Genomic DNA, 13,501 nt, shown 5'->3' with positions numbered 1-13,501 from the left:
CCCCCTGGGGGGCCCACGTGTTGAGGGTCAGCATAGCGGAGGTGTTGTTACCTACCCTCATGCCCTGGGGTCGGCCCGTCAGGAAGTCCAGAATCCAGTTGCGGAGGGAAGTGATCAATTCCAGGGGTCCCGAGGTTGGTGACGAGCACGGAGGGCATTATGGTGATGAATACTAAGCTGTAGTCGACGAACAGCATTCTCACATAGGTATTCCTCTTCCAGATGGGAGAGGGCAGTGTGAAGGGAAATTGAGATTGCGTTGTCTGTAGATCTGTTGGGGCGGTATGCAAATAGAGGGGGTCTAGGGTGTCTGGGATGATGGAGTTGATGTGTGCCATGACGGACATGGCCAAAGCACTTCATGATTACAGATGCAAGTGCTACAGGGCGGTAGTCATTGTGGCAGGTCGTCTAAGAGTTCTTGGGAACAGGAGTGATGGTGGTCCGCATGAGTCATGAGGATTACGGGCTGGGACAAGGAGAGGTTGAAAATGACAGTGAAGATGCCTGCCAGTTGGTCTGCACGTGCTCTGAGAATGCGGCTTGGAATACTGTCCAGCCCCGCGGCCTTGCGATTGTTGACCAGATTAAAAGCCTTACTCACGTCGCCTCGGAGAGTGAGATCACCCAGTCCTCTGGGACAGTGGGGGCTCTCATGCACTGTGTTGTTTTCGTCGAAGCATGCATAGATGTAATCAATCAATCATGGTCACATTGGCTTTCCTAACCAAATAAGTCACAGTATGATCATGTGCCTGCTACATAAAAACCTAGTTTAACTCCTTTTATATTATCATTGCCATGTGTACTTGATATGGGAAAAGAGAGCCTTATAAATCTGAAAGCTCATAAACCTAACTCATAAATGGCTTTAGATATTGAACACCTACTCACTGCCAAAGCTCAAGATCCTTTAAGATGATTCTGTAAAGCACAGGCCAGATTTACTCTACCAGGTCTGACAACAAAAACATAACCCTGACATGAGGTTTCATAGGAATAAAGTACTGTATCTCTCTTTGGAACTGTCACTCAAACATTTATTTTTAATTTAACCTTCATTTAATTAGGCAAGTCAGTTAAACACAAATTACGGCCTACCCCGGCAAAACCCTAACCCGGACAATTCTGGACCAATTGTGTGCCCCCCTATGGGACTCCCAATCACAGCCGGTTGTTATACAGCCTGGAATTGAACCAGGGTCTGTAGTGACACCTCTAGCACTGAGGTGAAGTGCCTTAGACCACTGCGCCACTCAGGAGACCAAAACATTCAGTATCCTTTCTATTCTCCCAGGTTTTGCAGCCATTACTTTATAGGGCCATGAGTTTTTTCTGACCACAAAGCCTGACCAGGGAAAAACTTCTGACTCCCTAGTCATTATGACAGACAGTGTCGTTCTACAGGTTTTAAATTAGAAGTTTAGAGGAGCAATCTGGGATTTGAGAAAACAACAACACGGTCAGCATAAACCCCTTTAAACCTCTCTGAGAGCATGTCAAGGCACTTTAAAGATGACACACCGGACTTAATCAACTGTCTCTGAGGGCGATCACCTCACCAGGTTTAAGAGCAGGAAGGAGAATATTTGACCACCATCTGGCTCTATTACATGACCCAAGGCAGGGGAGGGAAAACACACACAGCTTGTAAATATGTGACCACAGCTGTGGTTTCAGCTGAACTGTGTGTGTGTGTGTGTGTGTGTGTGTGTGTGTGTGTGTGTGTGTGTGTGTGTGTGTGTGTGTGTGTGTGTGTGTGTGTGTGTGTGTGTGTGTGTGTGTGTGCGCGTGCACAATATATATCTCAGGTCATTATGGGGACAAGCAGGACATGGGCCGCTACCACGTGCAGCAAAACAAAGACAGAATTAGGTCATCTCTTAAACCATGGTCATCTCTTACATTTGATTAAGGTCACCTCCTCCCATATACCCTCACAGTGACCTGCTGGGTTGCGACATTAAGTACCAGATTAATATGAATTAACCACAGTATGAGGTGAGGTATATACAGGGAAGGGTCCATGACATAATACTCTACAGAGTGTCCGTTCCGTTGTACGTTCTTTGGGCTCAGCTAAACCAGGGAACCTAGATAGTGTGCACTGTTTTTGACCAGGGCCCATAGGGATATGGGTGCCATTTTAGGAACGTCACCACAGTGTGACCTATCAGTTACAGAGACCTCACCGATGAACTGTTTGGTCAATTGTACTGTAAATGATAGCTCAAGGTTTCTGGAAAAACAGTAAATGTCCCATCAGTCAAACTAAGTGATCTGCTGTTAATGTAGTTTCCATGCGTTGGTGATTACCTAGACTACATATAGTGGAGGCCCCTGAGAGGCCACATTTACGGTGTGGATGAATGCTAAGGATGTGATGAACGTGTATTAATCATTTGAGTTGAATTTATCGGATGAGTCATACGCAGGTTAAATATCAGTTTGGCTGGGGCCAAATGAGAATACTGCCGTGCTAACTAACATGCCAACGTACTCTGATACTCAGCATTCATGCTCTGATACCTCTGAATGCTCCTCGTCCAACAGGTTCAACAAAAACCTGTAAGCCTGGCAGAACTTTGATTTGTTCTCTTCATAAAAACCCACGCTGTGTTCCAACCCAGGCCAGACGGAGTTGGAGCAGCAACAGTCAGACATTGTTGATACAGTTGGAACCACTTCACTTCCTTTCCTCAGTGAGCGGCCCAGGACCTGCTGTTTGCTCACAGGCAGCTGTGCCCTGGTTCTGTCTGCCTGGGTCCAGTCAACCACCACTGACCTGAGGTTCTGTGGTTTGGTTGGTTTGAAGCTGTCTGTTTGTATGTATACTATACAGGTCCTGGAGGAAAACACTGTCTCACTCTGTGACTTGGCTCACTGGGTGTGTCACGTTCTGACCATCGTTCGTGTGTGTTTTCCTTGTTTTAGTGTTGGTCAGGACGTGAGCTGGGTGGGCATTCTATGTTGTGTGTCTGGTTTGTCTATTTCTATGTTTGGCCTGATATGGTTCTCAATCAGAGGCAGGTGTTAGTCATTGTCTCTGATTGGGAACCATATTTAGGTAGCCTGTTTTGTGTTGGGTTTTGTGGGTGATTGTTCCTGTCTTTGTGTTTGTGGCACAAGACAGGACTGTTTTGTTTTTTTCACGTGTATTGTTTTGTAGATTGTTGTACTTTCATCTTTATTAAAGATGCACAAAACTAACCAAGCTGCATTTTGGTCCGCCTCTCCTTCACCACAAGAAAACCGTTACAGGGTGAGTGCAGAAAGATCAGCGGGGTGGACACAACACAGACATACATCCACATCAACCCGAGTTGGAAAGTTACGCAGTGGCAGACACCACAGGGTAACAGCAGTACAAGGGCTAGGCATCTCAGAGTCGGAATGCTGATCGAGGATGAGGTCTCCCCTATCCGTATACACTTGTTCATTATAATCTGAAAAGGGAGAACTGGTCCTAAATCAGCACTCTGAGATAGGTGAATACAAAGTTGTTTATAACCAAAGCGCTAACTGTTTCAATCCAGTTTGATGCCTGATCACAATTTACACAAAGGATTTTTCTTCAGAGACATACTTCTTTATTGGCTTGGCTGGTATTATAATCCACACCAAACAACCAGCAAATCTTTCTCATAAATTAATGTTTTACATAATCCTTATCCATTTAGCCAGCTGAGCTTTTCCTGGGAAGATCAGCCCGGGGTGTGGTGCCCTGTTCATGGACACAGCAATGAAGTTCTTCCAAAGAAACCAAACCAACGGCTCCACCTAGTGCTCCACCATGGCCAACATAAAACAAATGACATTACAGAGGAACGTTCTGTTGCATACTATGGAGAACAGAGGTGGGAGAGCACGTTTTGTTAAAATCATTGTTATATTTGCTCTTGCTCAAAGAATAATGCAAAGCCTTTTGTAGTTTTTTTTTTTACAAACTATATTTAAATTTTTCACACTTGATCACACGGTGCACTCGTTCAAAACCATCTGTTAACATACAGAATATGAAAGGGAGTCAAATTAACAAACAGTCAGACATTATTTGACAAACAAATATAAGTGGTAAAACTACAGTGAAGATAGCAGCTGGTCTCTGGTGAGTTGGGTTATTGGGTTCAGGTTATTGGGTTCAGTCAGTGCAAGGGGCTGGAGTCAGTGCAAGGGGCTGGAGTCAGTGCAAGGGGCTGGAGTCAGTGCAAGGGGCTGGAGTCAGTGCAAGGAGCTGGAGTCAGTGCAAGGGGCTGGAGTCAGTGCAAGACAATCCATCACAGAATAGGTTTTCATAGGAATTACAGTAGCTCTTTGGATCTGTTGCCCTCCCATGTTAACCCGCTTACATTGCACTTCAAAATATCCTCTCCTATGCTTACAGGTTGGACAGCCATTACTGTCATAGGGCCACAAACCCTAACAAAGACATTTACTCTAATATTAACACAGACACACCACAATGCAACCAGAACCACTACAAAACCGCTGACAGGGGCCTCCCGAGAGGGGTAGCGGTTTACGGCACGGCATCGCAGTGCTTGAGGTGTCACTACAGACCCAGGTTTGATCCCAGTCTCTGTCACAGCCGGCCGTGACTGTGAGACCCATGAGGCGGCGCACAATTGGCCCGGCGTCCTTCGGGTTAGGGGAGGGTTCGGCCGGCAGGGATGTTCTTGTCCCATTGCGCTCTAGTGACTCCATGTGGCCGTCCGGGCGCCTGCAAGCTGACTTCGGGTGCCTGCAAGCTGACTACGGTCGCCAGTTGAACAGTGTTTCCTCCGACACAATTGGTGCAGCTGGATTGCGGGATAAGCGAGCAGTGTGACAAGAAGCAGTGTGGCTTGGCAGGGTCGTGTTTTGGAGGACGCATGGCCCTCAACCTCCTCCATCGACTTGACTGCATTCTACTCCCACCATACACACTACCATGTAAACCTTTAGAGGGAGCTCTACGTTGTAGTTAACCTCACCATAAAGCCACTACCAGCCTACTCATTGTGGGCCGTTGGATGTTTTTGCTGAATCCTCGATGCGGAGCTGCGTCACCTACCCACACACACTCTGCAGCATAGGGAGCATGTCTGGGCCTCCGTCCTCCTGGCTGACCATTAAAGAAGGGTGACATCATGTCTGCCAAGCCGGTGTGGTTATTGGAGGCTACCCGAGACTGGGGACATGGATCTGTTGAAACAGAGCCAGACATCTCGTCTGACTGGAGGCTGGTGCTGACTGAAGGCTGAGGTTGGATGTCAGCTGTAGCTGCAGAGAGTTAGTTCCTCTAGCCAGAGCAGAGAGAGCCCCACTGCCCATGAGGAGGGACAGAAACCATCTTAATGCGTCATGCTTTGTTCCGGAAAAATAATTAACATGCAATACATTGACCGTCTTTTGTGTTCACTAGTTAGAGATTCTCGCTATCCGAGGGCTATATTAGTGGTTAGAAGACTGAACAATACAATAAAGCCACTGTCTACTGTGTAATTCCGGCCTGTGTAATTTTCCACTGAGGCTTCTATTGGCTGGTATTGGTGACTGCTGATTTGACAAGAGATGGACCCACCTTCTGCTGAAACTGCATCAGGTCCATGAGGCTCTGGGCCCCCGGTGAGAGGGTGGTGTCCATCTCCTCCCCATCACCTCCATCATGCACTGCACACGGAGCATATCGATGCTGGGCCCCAGGCTTGGAGAGCAGTCTGCAGGTGTCAGTGTCTGCAGGCCCATCACGACCTGAGCCACAGCCACGCTGCGTCACCCAACCAAGAGACAGCAGCTGAGAAAAAAACAAGAGGTTAGAGGAAGAAAGGGCACACCCATACCCTCTATCCACACTATCATAACTAGGCAGGTAAAGAGAATACGTCAAAACTTCACAGAGAAACGGCTATGTGCTAGTAGGGAATAGACAGGAAATGCTAGACACCACAAGTATTTTCTACGGCAACAGGAATGGGACTGAAGTAGGTAGAGACACTACTGTTGATATGAAAGCTGTGGTTGACGTACAGTGGCAAGAAAAAGCATGTGAACCCTTTGAAATTACTTGGATTTCTGCATAAATTCGTCATAACATTTGATCTGATCTTCATTTAATCACAACAATAGACAAACACTGTCTGCTTAAACAAAATATTGCATTTTTCTTGTCTATATTTACTACATCATTTAATCATTCACAGTGCAGGTTGTGACAAGTATGTGAACCCCTAGGCTAATGACTTCTCCAAAAGCTAATTGGAGTCAGGAGTCAGCTAACTTGGAGTCCAATCAATGAGACGAAATGGAAGATGTTGGTTAGAGCTGCTCTGCCCTATTAAAAAAAAACACTCACAAAATGTGGGTTTGCTATTCACAAGAAGCATTGTTGATGTGAACCATGCCTTGAACAAAAGAGATCTCAGAAGATCTAAGATTAAGAATTGTTGACTTGCATGAAGCTGGAAAGGGTGACAAAAGTATCTCTAAAAGCCTTGATGTTCATCAGTCCACGGTAAGACAAATTGTATATAAATGGAGAAAGTTCAGCACTGTTGCTACCCTCCCTAAGAGTGGCCGTCCTGCAAAGATGACTGCAAGCAAAACCTAAAGCAGGAAGCACCAGTGACTCAGTCAATAATAAAGTGATCAGATGAAGCAGATGCTAAGCTACAGGACTGTTTTGCTAGCACAGACTGGAATATGATTCTTCCGATGGCATTGAGGAGTACACCACATCAGTCACTCGCTTCATCAATAAGTGCATCAATTACGTCGTCCCCACAGTGACTGTACGTACATACCCAAACCAGAAGCAATGGATTACAGGCAACATCCTCACTGAGCTAAAGGGTAGAGCTGCCGATTTCAAGGAGCGAGACTCTAACCCGGAAGCTTATAAGAAATCCCGTTATGCCCTCCGATAAGCCAGGCAAAGCGTCAATACAGGACTAAGATCGGATCACACTACACCGGCTCCGATGCTCATCGGATGTGGCAGGGCTTGCAAACTATTACAGACTACAAAGGGAAGCACAGCCGCGAGCTGCCCAGTGACACGAGCCTACCTGACAAGCTAAATTACTTCTATGCTCGCTTCGAGGCAAGTAACACTGAAACATGAATGAGCGCTTCAGCTGTTCCGGACGACTGTGTGATCACGCTCTCTGTAGCCGATGTGAGTAAGACCTTTAAACAGGTCAACATTCACAAGGCCCCAGGGCCAGACGGATTACCTGGACGTGTACTCCGAGCACGCGCTGACCAACTGGTAAGTGTCTTCACTGACATGTTCAACCTCTCCCTGTCTGAGTCTGTAATACCAACATGTTTCAAGCAGACCACCATAGTCCCTGTGCCAAGAACACTGGAGATGATTGTGGACTACAGGAAAAGGAGGACAAAGCATGCCCCCATTCTCATCGACGGGGTTATAGCAGAACAGTTTGAGAGTTTAAAGTTCCTAGGTGTCCACATCACCAACAAACTAACATGGTCCAAGCACACCAAGACAGTCGTGAAGAAGGCACGATTTGTCATGGGCCCTCAGATCCTCAAAAGATTCTACAGCTGTACCATCGAGAGCATCCTGACTGGTTGCATCACTGCCTGCAGCCTCCGATCGCAAGGCACTACAGAGGGTAGTGCGTATGGCCCAGTACATCACTGAGGCCAAGCTTCCTGCCATCCAGGACCTCTATAACAGGCGGTGTCAGAGGAAGGCCCTAAAAACTGTCAAAGGCCCTCGCCACCCTCGTAATAGACTGTTCTCTCTGCTACCGCACGGGAAGCGGTACCGGAGCGCCAAGTCTAGGTCCAAGAGGCTTCTAAACAGCTTCTTCCCCCAAGCCATAAGACTCCTGAACATCTGATCAAATGGCTACCCAGACTATTTGCATTTCCCCCCCTCTTTTACGCTGCTGCTACTCTCTGTTTATTATCTATGCATAGTCACTTTAAGAACTCTACCTACATGTACATATTACCTCAATTACCTCGACTAACCCGTGCCCCCACGCATTGACTCCACCGGTAACCCCTGTTTTTAGCCCTTGCTATTGTTATTTTACTGCTGTTCTTTAATTATTTGTTACTTTTATTTATTTTTGGTTAAAAAAATAAAACAGTATGGTTGGTTACAGGCTTGTAAGTAAGCAGTAGACTTTACAGTGAAATGTTTACTTACAAGCCCTGGTCCGCTCATTTTGAAGATCGTGACAGAATATCCCATTCACGCAGGACCAAGCAGCGTGAATATAAAGTTTTTTTTTTTTTTTTTTAAAGGAGTTTTGGACATGGGAGAAAATCATGGGAGGATGTGAGACCCTTCATTGGAAGGAGACACCAAGGAAGGTGGAAGGACAGCGACGACGCCGGGGACCGCGGCCACAGAAACCCCAATATTTTTTTGGGGGGGGGGAACATGGAGCTGGCAGCTGAGCAGAGGGAAGAGCCAGATAACATCTGGGAGGCGATAGAGAAGTGCTCGGTCGACCCAAGGAGAGAGCCAGAGCCAGCCTGGGAGTCGATGGAGCAGTGTGAAGAGGGATATCGGATAATGATGTTGGCGAAGAGTAGGCGGCAGCGCAGGCGCGCTGAAGATCGGGTCATCAGTCCGGTGCCATCTGTGCTTGCTCCACGCACCAGATCTCCAGTGCGCCTCCCCTGCTCAGTACGTCATGTGCCTGCTCCCTGCACTCGCCCTGAATAGCCAGAGACTGTCATGGAGGCTATGGGGAAGTTGGGAGAGAGAGAGATGAGAGAGATATTGTGCAAGTGTGTTCTGCTCAACATCCGGCCAGAGGATCCGGTTAGCAGTTTGGTGCAACCTGGCGACGGTCAACGGTCCGGAACCTCCAGCAACGGTCCGGAGCTTAGAAGCACGGTGTCCAGTCCAGTTCCAGGGCAGGAGCCTTCCTCTGCGTCGATGCCCAGTCTAGGCACAGTGTCCAGTCCTGCTCCATGGCCAGAGCCTTCTTCTGTGCCAGTGCCCAGTCCAGGCATGGCGTCCAACCCAACTCCAGGGCAGGAGCCTTCCTCTGCACCGGTGCCCAGTCCAGGCACGGCGTCCAACCCAACTCCATGGCTGGAGCCCTCCTTTGCACCGATGCCCAGTCAAGGCATCAGCCCGGCGTGATGGACGGATCTAGGGTCTGGGCGGGGGCTACGACCTGCACCAGAGCCACCACCGACACTAATCACGCCCCCCCCTACCCTCCCCATTTGGTTTCAGGTTTTGCGGCCGGAGTCCGCACCTTTGGGGGGGGGGGGGGGGGGTACTATCACGCCCTGACCATAGAGAGCCCTTAGTTCTCTATGGTGTAGTAGGTCAGGGCGTGATTAATATATATATTTCTATGTTGGTGCTAATATGGTTCCCAATTAGAGGCAGCTGTTTATCGTTGCCTCTGATTGGGGATCATATTTAGGTAGGCTTTTTCCCATCCTCCATTTGTGAGATATCGTTTGTGTTAATGTGTTTAGGCACTACGACGTCACGTTCTTTGTCGTTTTGTTGTTTTGTTTTTTAGTTTCACTTTGTATTAAAAATATGTGGAACTCAACACACTCCATGCCTTGGTCCGCTCATTTTGAAGATTGTGACAGCTATTTAGATTGTCATCATGGAGACACCTATTTCCAACACTTTTTCCATAAAACATATTACACGCTAAAACTGATGCACATCAAGAAATAAGGCAAAGCACAAGAAAACGACTATAGGCGCTCTAGAGCCCATTGGATACATTTGCTCGAAGGTGGTTTAAACTGCATTCTATAATGCAGTGGCGATTTTAGCATGTAAGTCTTGGTTGGGAAAACTCTGCAAAAAAAATTGTAGATGCATGCCAGCAAAGCCACTACACAACACTAAACAATACATTAATTGCACTGTAATGGTGACAAACGGTGCCCACAAACTGTTTGGGCCTACATAAAACTGTTCCAACAGCAGAGCTTTCTTTTCAGCACCACTGCTACACCTGGCTATCAGCGGAGCCTTGTCTGGCAGCGAAACAGTTCATTCAGCCTCATTTACTGACTTTTAGAAAAACATAGCGGATATGGCTGACTTGCTTAAACAAATGTGTTTTACTGATAATTGAGATGTACAAACTATGGCATAAGGGGATGACGAGGGGATAAGAGGTAATCTGTAATTTGGATTAAGACATTAATGAGCGAGCTAGGACTGACGTAGTCAAAATAACTATTTGTTCAGCACTTTTAAAATGTACAGCAACAGAATTCAAAATATGGGCAATTTTTACGGTATTCTCCCTGTACACCATGTCAGAACGTAGTATAATTAAAGGGGGCATATAAGCAGACAATGAAAGCTCGTATAATATTAGATGATTACATTTCTCTAAAACAGGCTACATGTGCACCACCAAGTCAGAACAGTAGAATAAGTTATGATGGGGAAAGGTACCACATTTCTAGGGTGAGGCACATGGGCTACTAACAGTTTACAACACAACATACACTTAGTATTACTTTCTTAGCTACAGTATACATATCTCCATGGCATTGTACTTAATTTATGCGGTAGCAACAATACATTTTTGGACTCACCTTGTTGTGCTGTGCTCACTTGAACAGGAAGGCGGTTCAGCGGTCCTTCTTGTGGGCAAATGTTGTCATAAAACTTTGTCATCAAAGACTGGCATTCTCTAGATTTCTACTTCTTTGACAACAACTGGGAACTCTGGGGGGAAAAAAATGGCCGATGACCACCGATACATTTTATCTATAATTTCTCTTTATATGACAAGGATTGGAAAGCATTTGCCAGTAGATTGTCGACTTGATTCATGGTGATGACTGCTTGTCTAGCTTGCTAGCTAAGATTTTGAAAGTATGATGTTGACATGATCAGTCCAATCAAAACTACGGTCGATACAAGGTGATTTGACTTAATTGTATCTGTGGCCAATGACCTTGAACTTTCTTGGATGGGCACTTCTAATGTAAATCTATGGCAGCACCCAGGCGGCTTGAATTTATTTGCTCTAGATTTTGCGGTGACGTAGTGTCCCCATGAGTGACAGAGCACTGAGCCAATACCCGACCCAACTAGAGAACTTTACCAACCCTTTCACTCTGAGTTTTCCCCTGGCTGCCCCACCACCACAGAAAGCAGTGAGCTAGGCTGAAACACCTGCATTTTGTAGCTGCCTTACTCAAGAAAGCAAAAAAGAGACCATGTTTGCGGCTTTACTATGTTGTTTGCAACCTGATAAGTGACACATATTAATGCCAAATAACATGCAAAACAGGAAACAAAAATAATATATACAGTAGCAGTCACAAGTTGGGCCACACCTGCTTTTCCAACAGTCTTGAAGGAGTTCCCACATATGCTGAACACTTGTTGGCTGCTTTTCCTTCACTCTGCGGTCCAACTCATCCCAAACCGTCTCAATTGGGTTGAGTTTGGGTGATAGTGGAGGCCAGGTCATCTGATGCGACACTCCATCAATCTCCTTCCTGGTCAAATAACCCTTACACAGCCTGGAGGTGTGTTGAGTCATTGTCCTGTTGAAAAACAAATGATAGTGCCACTAAGCGCAAACCAGATGGGATGGCGTATCACTGCAGAATGCTGTAGTAGCCATGCTGGTTAAATGTGCCCTGAATTCTAAATAAATCACAGTGTCCCCAGCAAAGCACACCCAAGCCATCACACATCCTCTTCCATGCTTCACGGTGGAATCCACACATGCAGAGATCATCCGTTCACCTACTCTGCGTCTCACAAAGACACGGCGGTTGGAAGCAAAAATCTCAAATTTGGACTCATCAGACCAAAGGACAGATTTCCACCGGTCTAATTTTATTTTATTTAACTAGGCAAGTCAGTTAAGAACAAATTCTTATTTTCAATGATGACCTAGGAAGAGTGGGTTAACTGCCTGTTCAGGGGCAGAAAAACAGATTTGTACCTTGTCAGCTCAGGGGTTTGAACTTGCAACCTTCTGGTTAGTAGTCCAAAGCACTAACCACTAGACTACCCTGTCAAATTCTTGTGTTTCTTGGCCCAAGCAAGCCTCTTCTTCTTATTGGTGTCCTTTAGAAGTGGTGTCTTTGCAGCAATTTGAACATGAAGGCCTGATTCACACAGTCTCCTCTGAACAGTTGATGTTGAGATGTGTCTGTTACTTGAACTCTGTGTGAAGCAGTTATTTGGGCTGCAATTTCTGAGGCTGGTAACTCTGAGGAACTTATCCTCTGCAACTCTGGGTCTTCCTTTCCTCATGAGAGCCAGTTTCATGATAGTGCTTTATGTTTTTTTTCAACTGCACTTGAAGAAACTTTCAAAGTCCTTGAAATTGTCCAGATTGACAGACCTTCATGTCTTGAAGTAGTGATGGACTGTGGTTTCTCTTTGCTTATTTGAGCTTGTCATAATAATAATTTGACTAAATAGGGCTATCTTCTGTATACCACCCCTACCTTGTCACAACACAACTGACTGGCTCAAACTCATTAAGAAGGAAAGACATTCCACTATTTAACGTTTGACAAGGCACACCTGTTAACTGAAATGCATTCCAGGGTACTACTACCTCATGAAGCTGCTTGAGAGAATGCCAATAGTATGCAAAGCTGTCATCAAGGCAAAAGGTGGCTACTTTGAAGAATCTCAAATATAAAATATATTTTGATTTGTTTAACACTTTTTTGGTTACTCTATGATTCTATCTGTTTTATTTCCTAGTTTTGATATATTCACTATTATAAAATAAAGAAAAATCATCGAATGAGTATGTGTGTCCAAACTTTTGACTGGTACTTTATATCGATTGTTTTTAGCTGAACAGGTGGGGCTTAAAACAGCCCCACCTGCCCTGAATGACGGGTCGTCACTGTTCTAATGTCGACATTGCTTATGGAAAATTATATCAAGTGGAAGGTTTTACTATGCACAGTTCTTGGGTCTAGTGTGCTGTGCTAGTGGACATTTTTTAATGGAAGTTATGGAACCTCCTGAAGTTATGGAACTCACTCGCATGCTTCTATTATGATGAAAAGTCTCCAATGAAACTGACATTAAATGTGGAGAATGATACATCTGTTGGCGATTAATTAGCCTATTAATGTATATCCCTATGTCGGCTACCGTAGCCTACCAGTTGATACAACAAATATGTTGACGATAACGATATCACCGGAGTCATTGCTAATCTATTTGTGCCACTTGTGTAGCCTACCTGGAGCTGGCAAATTAATTGAATAAATAACCAATAACTTCGATTTATTGTTGTTGTAGCCTTGTGTTATTATGCAATTATTAATGGCCATGTATAGTTAATGAAATTGGAAGTGATCAATTGTGATCTATCGCAATTGCCGATCAGCTGTTGTTAGAATGCGTTAGATTGAAGGTAACAGTCAGATTAGTCTACAGGTAAAACATTTTTATTAAAATAAACACTGGCTGTTGTTGACAAGTTTAGGCCTATTCAGTTCATTTCCTTCTTATTAACATATGATTCAGAGATTGATATTAGGACCT

This window comes from Oncorhynchus clarkii, chromosome 20, assembly GCF_045791955.1.
Source record: "Oncorhynchus clarkii lewisi isolate Uvic-CL-2024 chromosome 20, UVic_Ocla_1.0, whole genome shotgun sequence".
In the NCBI taxonomy this organism is placed as follows: domain Eukaryota; kingdom Metazoa; phylum Chordata; class Actinopteri; order Salmoniformes; family Salmonidae; genus Oncorhynchus; species Oncorhynchus clarkii.
Note: the sequence above shows the minus strand (reverse complement) of the source record.